Source organism: Alligator sinensis, unplaced genomic scaffold, assembly GCF_000455745.1.
Source record: "Alligator sinensis unplaced genomic scaffold, ASM45574v1 scaffold59_1, whole genome shotgun sequence".
Lineage (NCBI taxonomy): Eukaryota > Metazoa > Chordata > Crocodylia > Alligatoridae > Alligator > Alligator sinensis.
Window position 1 is genome coordinate 2,244,580 of NW_005841878.1, and position 7,695 is coordinate 2,252,274.

Sequence of the window (7,695 nt, forward strand, 5' to 3'; positions counted from 1 at the left end):
CCCCCCGCCCCCCCCCCCCCCCCCCACTCCTCCGCTCCATCCCCTATGTCCCTGCCATCATGGTGGCACTCTGTCGCACCACCACTTCCTGGCTGAGCACTTATTCACACTCTGATTGGCTGTTTCAGCCAGCCAATCAGAGTGTGAATAAAGCATTATGGACAGATGGACAGGCAGACAGATCATGACTTTTATGATATTAGAATACTGAGCAGTGCTGGGCTGTGGGCCCAGCCTAGTGAATTATATGATAAGTCATGAGCCTTATTTCTCTGAATTAAATTCATACACAGTTTGTACTATATATAAGTACGCACAAAAGTGCTACTCACGGTGTGCTTATGGCGTGCCTGCACTGAAATTTTCAGTTAGGTTTGGGTTCAGAGTCAGACCCATAGCAGTCTTCTGTTCCCCGCTTCCCTCATCCCCCTCCCTAACCCCCCTTGCAGCTAGCTCACTTTCACATTGTGGGGAGGGAATGTAAGGAGTGACCTAGAAAGCACTACCCGAAGACGAAGCAGAAGAGAATGTTATGTGACGAATGCCCATCTGCAATGATAAGGAGGAGACAGTCTTAGATAAAGGGGGCTTGAAAACAAAAAGAAAAAACAGGGAACTGGGTTAAAAAGGCTCATTAAAATACTAAAAATCACACCCCTAGGTGGGGAAAAAGTATGCTAATGAAACATACATGTATGTAAATGAGATACATGGCTAAAACACAGGTATAGAGACATGCTCAGTAAAGAACTTCTTGCGTCACTCACTTATAACCAATCAGCAAACAAGCATGCTTATGAAGGCTCAAAAACTCCTGTATAAAAGATGCTTAGATATAGTGATCTGGTGTGCTTGTTACGTGAAATTATTCCGCTCGCACTTTTTATTGCTAGCAATAAACCTTCTTTGTACTTTCACCCCTGGTATATTTATTGGCCTTTGCATACCGGGCGCGATCCCAGACTTGAGCTGGGGCTCAACAGGAACAGAGCCTGTGAGAGGTCTGACAGTAAGGGAGGACAAGAAGAAACTGAGGAGGGGGGCAGAGGGCAAGGGGACTACCTGACTCCCCAGCCATTATTTTCCCTGCTGTAGCAGTGGGAGGAGGATGACTTCAAGACAATAAACCAATAATTAGATTCTACACCTGGAAAATTATAACAATTTTTCCATATATAGAATCTACTTATTGGGGATTGTCTTATGCAGGGTCATCCTGTATTTGAGTAAATGTGATATATGCTTTTTATGCACAGCAATATCATTTTGCGCTAATGCTTCAAATACACATTTATATGTACTCTAAGCATATCTGGAGCTGCATCAATACAAATAATGTTTTAGTCAAAATTCTGATAGCTTGTATACCTGGGTAAAGAATAGGTTTTATATGCAAATGCTTATTTCTAGCAATCACAAAAAGTAATATTTAAAAATCGGATTGTTAAATATCAATATTGCAATACACATTTCTATTTCTAGCATTATGTATGAAAACAACTTCCTGAGCAAACAATGGTATGCTGTGGGTTGTTTTCCATGTTTCCTGATGGCTGTAAACTGAATTTCAAACACCTGGCAGAAAGCCATAAGAATTCATTACTTTTGAGTAGTCTAAAGGGAATTATAAAACAAAGGAAAAAGAAGGCTGAACTTATTTTTAAATTCTCTCTTCACATATTTTGTTCTTGTTTTATTCTGAAATGCTTTTACTTGGGGTAAGTCTGAACATACAGAAAAAATAGTTTTATAGAATTATGAATCGTTCTCAAAAGTGAAAGGTCTTTAGAGCTATGAGAATAATGAAGCACCTTTCTTGACAGCCTGGTAAAGAGGGAACTGTAGTGTTTTCAAAATATACCTACTATAAGGAAAACAAACTTACAAAATGTGAAGATCTCCAGGAGCTTTTTCTTAAGGCTAAGCACAGACATTACACATAAATTGATTTAAGTGATCAGAAACTGGTTTAAACCTGTAACAGAACAGACATTCAGTGCACATAAACCAGTTTCCAAATGGCTGAAACCGGTTTGAGATAAACCTTGTTGAATGTATCAGACGTAACTGATTTGGCTCAAACCTGTTTATGCATTGTCCATCCCAGAAACTTTGCTGGTCTGAGTTAAATCAGAGACCCCCAGCATTCTGGCATGCTCTTTTGCCAGGGCTCTCTGCTCCAGCCCAGCCAGGCTGTTCCTGACCCTCTCCTCTGAAGCCCAAGCAGGGACTCTGCTCCTTGCCCCCCTGCTGCAGCAGCAAGGGGGGAGTGCAGGCAGACCTGGCTCGGGTCCCTGCCGGTGGCACAGGGAGGGGGAATTAAAACCCTTTCTGGCCAGTTCAGCCTGGGTTGGCCATGCCCCCCCAGCACAGCTTCCCTGCAGGCAACGGCCAGCTCGAGCACACCCCAAGTCTGGCCTGAGCAACTGCAGGCATCTCCCCACATTGCCTCAGTTCAGAGAGCATGTTTGTCTGGTTACAAACTGGTTCAGCCTGGACAGGATAGACTAACCTGCAAAGGTTGAATCAGTTCAGGCTCCAGCTTTTTGAATATCTGTCCTTAGCCTAAAATAATTGTTTGGTCAAATTAGCGTGCATCCCTTTCCTCTCCTAAAGCATCCTTAGCTTCTGAAAGTGGGAGTCCACTTTTATGTCTCACCGGGACTTACTTGAGGATCAACAATCCCTTGATTTTTCTTTTTAAAAAAAAAAAAAAGGTTTAGCATGTGCACTGACCATAGATTTCAGCCCTTACTTGAGGCAAGGATTTTTTTGGTGATACCTTTTATTGGACCAACTGGGAGAGATGTTAGACAAGCTTTCAGGCACAGAATGCCTTTCTTGTCTGTCCCTCTCTCAGACCTGAGGAAAGGCATTATGTGTCCATAAGCCTGTCTAGTATCTTTTCCAACTCTACCATTAGTCTAATAAAAGATATCACCAAAAATTCCATCATAACCACAGCATCACTCCAACCCTAGCTCATTTTCCAGGTTATGACAGATGCTATTTACAAGATGTCCAGGTTAAATGTCTCTTGCTACAATAATGTTATGTGTCAGTTTCCCTATCTTGTACACTAAGGAATGGGTAATCAAGTAAATGATGAAACCAGTTGGATATATTGACACATCTGGGGCCAAGTGGATTCAAGCCCCAGCACTTGAAGACTCCCTGCTGTTTCTCTGACGGGGATGGACTTTAAAGAAGCTCCAGTGTAAACAGACTGGTCGGAAAAAGTAGGTAGAGAGAGGGGAAGGTAGAGTGAGAAAAACACACAAACTTGAGAGAGAACAGCCATGGCTGTTTACTTGATTGGGACTCTGCCTGGGAACTGGCCTAGGCATTTTGGTCCAAGGACTCTGCCAGCTGTATTCCTATTGAGTAATAAATGGTGGGTGTGGGGGTGTGTGTGTGTATAGGCAAAAGTTGAATAAGAGTCCAGGGTAACTGAACAGGCAAGATGCAACTCATTAAATAACCCCATCAGACCACTTGGGACCTTGAGCCAGTATGTAAGCCACAGTAATCCGAACTAGCTGCCTACAAACTCCAGGGCAGGGCTGAACATAGACTGTGGAACTAGGGGCTGGGCCATGCGTGGTCCATTGGGGCAGGTGTTGTTCATAGTTGTGGTGGAGTACATGTGCATCAGCTGTGGCTGGGCCCCATGGTTCATGTAAATGGGTACTGAGCAGTCTGTCGCTTGTGAAGATGGGTTATATCCATCGGTGGATCTACAATTTTAAAAAGGAGGGTGTATGTGGTGTGGTCCCTTTATTATATACAACCAGAACTTATTTTTCTTCAGATTAATAGAAATGAGAAACTTTACTCTAATATGCTAAGGGCCTAGAGCTATATTATTCAGTTAAGATCAAAGTAAATACAAATATAACTCTATTGGAACATGCATTCATTTGCTATAGCATACAACATGTATTAAAAAAAAATGTAACAAACTAAGAAGAATAATTAAAACATGTTGCTCCTCTAAGCCTGTAGTTCTTAGAACTGAATGTACATCTAAAACATAACAAATGCCATTAACTGGTAAGACCATAGGTCCATGTTGTCCAGTCTCCCAGTGTCACACAGGCAGAGAGTGGAGGCTGAAAGAGAGTAAGCTGGGTATGACCAAGGCTCCCCACCCCCACCGTTATTCTTCTCTAATTTGCAGCCTTCAACATTTAAGGTATAGTAAGTTCTAATTTGTCATATTGAATGAAATAGTTTGAATGTCTGTAATGGTTGCCCATTAGCCAGTTTCAGGAAGAAGATAAGATTTATCTCCTTATCTAGGTCATTGTTTTGGACTACGTGTGGAAGATCCAGACTTTGCTTAAAGTTTTAACTCTTGAATTTTATCTTTAGAAGGCTTTAACAAAGAGAACCTGAAAATTGACCCTTAAGCAAATATCCTGAGTTCCGAGAGATCAAACCCTAGAGCCTTTCGACCAGATTGGTAAGAAAAGGTCACTTGCAGTGATATGGAAGTTCCCCAAAAGTAATTAAAATGATCAACAAAAGAAACTAATTACTAAGCAAAAGAATCTGTTGAGTAAGATCCGAACCCAAATTTGGGGGTAATGACAGGTTTGAGTAGGAGGAGCCCAAGACGGTAACTCACTCAATAAAAATTGTAACTTACTCTCCCAAATTGGAGGTGACTATACTTGCAGAACAATGAAGGAAGAATCGCAAGTGTAGGCCGGATCAGACTGATCACCTGAACCACCCTCTCCGTGAACACGAATCTCTTAGTTCACGCTGAAGCCGCGGAGCACCTCAAAGGGACTGAAGGAAGGGGACTTAGTCCTATCCCTGCTGAGGCCAGCCCATTGAATCGTATTGCTGAGGCCAACCCATTAAATTGTACTACTGAGGAATGAAACTATATTTAGGTGTTTGGCTTCTTGGAATTCTAGAATTGTAAGTATATTATGAAAAATAATAGTATTGATTCAAATTTAACTTTTAGTTGTAATTGTAGTTGTTTTTGTAATACTAATTCTTATAGCATTGTTTGGGAAGGAAGTGCATTCGGAGCATTGTTTCTGATATATGTAATTATTGTGTTCTTAATGTTTGTGGTGTTTCTTAAAGCTAAGCAGTGTTATATGCGTAGCAAAGAATTTTAAAATAAAATTGTGTTGTATGAATTAAGTGTGTAATCATTGTGAAATCGTGCAATCAGCTAACTACTCCCCCAGCCAGTGCATCAAAACGAATCAGTAAATTGTGTGGGATTTTCTCTATTCCATAACCCACTAGAGACATAATTCAGAGGCTGTATCCTTAACTCCTGTCCTCAATAGCTACCGATGCCCCTTTCCTCCAAGGATTTGTTCAATCCTCTTTTTGAATCTGGCTAAACAGTCAGCTTCCACAACATCTGCTAGCAATGAGTTCCACACTTTAATTGCACCTTGTGTGAGAGAGAACTTCTTTTTGGTTAATTTTCAGCTTACTCCCTACTTGTTTTATGATCATGTTATGATTTTTTTCCCCAGATTCCTAAAATGCAACCTAGCCTTCTTGAGCATCTCGAACCGGGCATCCAGTGCTTCATGGAAAGTTATAGCCACACCTCAGTTAATGTTTTTTGCTAGAGTTAAAAATGGTGTAATAGGAGCTGCACTGAGAGGAGCAATGATCAGACAGCCCAGTGGCAGACTGAGTGACCACCTTTTCCAAATTGGAAGGTGGAAAACATGCCCTCAACCCCGTCCTCTGCCCCTGCTGGAGGCATGGCTAGACTAGAGGTGAGCGGGGCAGGGGTGGGCTACCTGCTGTGGCCTTGGGGCTCCCAAGCCTTCTACCCTTTCCCTAGGAGCCCTGCGCTGGCCATACATCCCCTGCCCACCTAGCAGCAATGGGAGGAACAACTGCATACTATTGCCACCCTGGTTGCTGCCACGGTGTCATGGGGCTCCCAGGGGAAGGGCAGCAGGGGGGAGCCCTGAACCTGCTGTGGGCAGCCTGCATCTGCCCCTGCCCCATGCACAAATCTGGGAGGCATATCCCCACACCATGCTCCCCCCAAGGAGTGCATGCCCTCCCCCATTTCCCCTGGATGAGCTGCCTGTGGCTGTGCTCCAGCCCAGGGGCCCCATGCACCACCCTGGCTGGGCAGTGTCCCAAGCCCCACTCCCTCCCTCACCATGGGCGCCTCGATCTGCCGCCCCCCAATCCCATATACTTACCTGCAGAGAGTTGCCCCTCACACTGGCTGGCTGTTTCCTGTCCATGTGCAGGTGTGTGTGGCGCCCCCTGCACCCTGCTCCCAGCAGCCCCTTGCAAGCTGGAACACTGCCAAGCTGCAAGGAGAAACCTGGATCCCGAGACACTGCTGCAAATCTGGGACAAACAGCGTCTTCGAGTCGTGCAGCCTGGGGCCGGGACTATGATGATCGCATTCTGGGACTGTCCCGCCCAATTAGGGGACGGGTGGTCACCCTAGTGGCAGAAGAAGCAGCTTGATTACCGAGACATCAAGAGCATTAAAAAATAAGACAGAGGGTAGTTAATGCATCTAGAAGGCAGAGTCGAAGGAATCAGGTGTATTATAATGAGCCATAAAGTCAGGTGACTCCCCCTCAGCTGCTGCCTGCTGCCAATGTCACAGACAGGTTTTTGGGTAGATGTGGTATCTTTTATTAGATCAACTAAGTTGGAAAAAACGTTCTTTGCAAGCTTCTGGGCATAAAGAAAGATATTTGTTCCCAATAACTCTGCAGAAAAGGACCTGGGGGTTACAGTGGACAATAAGCTGAAAAGGAGCCAGCAGTATGCCCCTGTTGCCAAGAAGGCTAATGGCTTGTATTGGTAAGAGTTGCTAGCAGGTCAAAGGGAAGTGATTATTCCCCTCTATTCAGCACTGGTGAGGCCACATCTGGAGTACTGTGTTTAGGTTCAAGCCCCTCACTACAGAAAGGATGTGGACAAATTGGGGAGTCCAGTGGAGGACAACAAAAATGGTGATGGGGACTGGAGCATGTGACTTCTGAGGAGAGGCTGAGGGAACTGGGCTTATTTAGTCTGGAGAAGACTTGAAGTGGGATTTAATTGCAGCCTTCAGCTACCTGAAGGGAGGTTCGAAAGAGGATGGCAGGAGACTGTTCTCAGTGGTGGCAGATGACAGAACAAGGAGCAATGGTCTCAAGTTGCAGGAAGGGAAGTTTGGCTTAGATATGAGGAAGAATTTTCTCACTAGAAGGGTACTAAAACACTGGAACAGGTTACCCAGAGAGGTGGGGGAAACTCCATTTATTGGAGGTATTTAAGAGCTGGCTAGACAATGCTTTGGCTGGGACGATCTAGTTGGGGATGGTCCTGCTTTGAGCAGGGGGATGCACGAGACCTCTTGAGGTCCCTTCCAGCCCTAAATTTGTATAACTTGCAAAGAACAATTTCCCCAACTATTTAGTTGTTCTAATACAGCGATTCCCAAACTCTGACTGGTTGCACACCACCAGTTTAAAATGATGCAATCTTAAGTACCACCAGCAAACTGTTGTCATATAAAGTAATTATAACAAATCTGTTAAGCGGGACAGGTTATCTGCGTACCAGTGGTGGTACCCCTACCACAGACTGGTCTCAAAAGATCACATCCAGCCAAAGGCCCTTGTCCGTCCATGTCCTTTAGCCCAACACGCCTACCGCTCTCCGCAGCTTGGTTTTTAGCACTGG

The 7,695-nt window shown here is 44.4% G+C and overlaps 1 long non-coding RNA gene across 1 annotated transcript in view; it reads right to left on the reverse strand.

Annotated features, from left to right (window-relative positions):
* LOC112549175 overlaps nucleotides 1-7,689 on the reverse strand; it is a 22,251-nt gene extending 14,562 nt beyond the window's left edge. The window contains exons 1-2 of the long non-coding RNA XR_003092513.1: nucleotides 7,573-7,689; nucleotides 6,207-6,459 (exon numbers count right to left, since the gene is read on the reverse strand). This is a non-coding gene — a long non-coding RNA (uncharacterized LOC112549175). The remainder of the gene's footprint in view (nucleotides 1-6,206; nucleotides 6,460-7,572) is intronic.
* Between the last annotated feature and the right edge of the window lie 6 nt (nucleotides 7,690-7,695).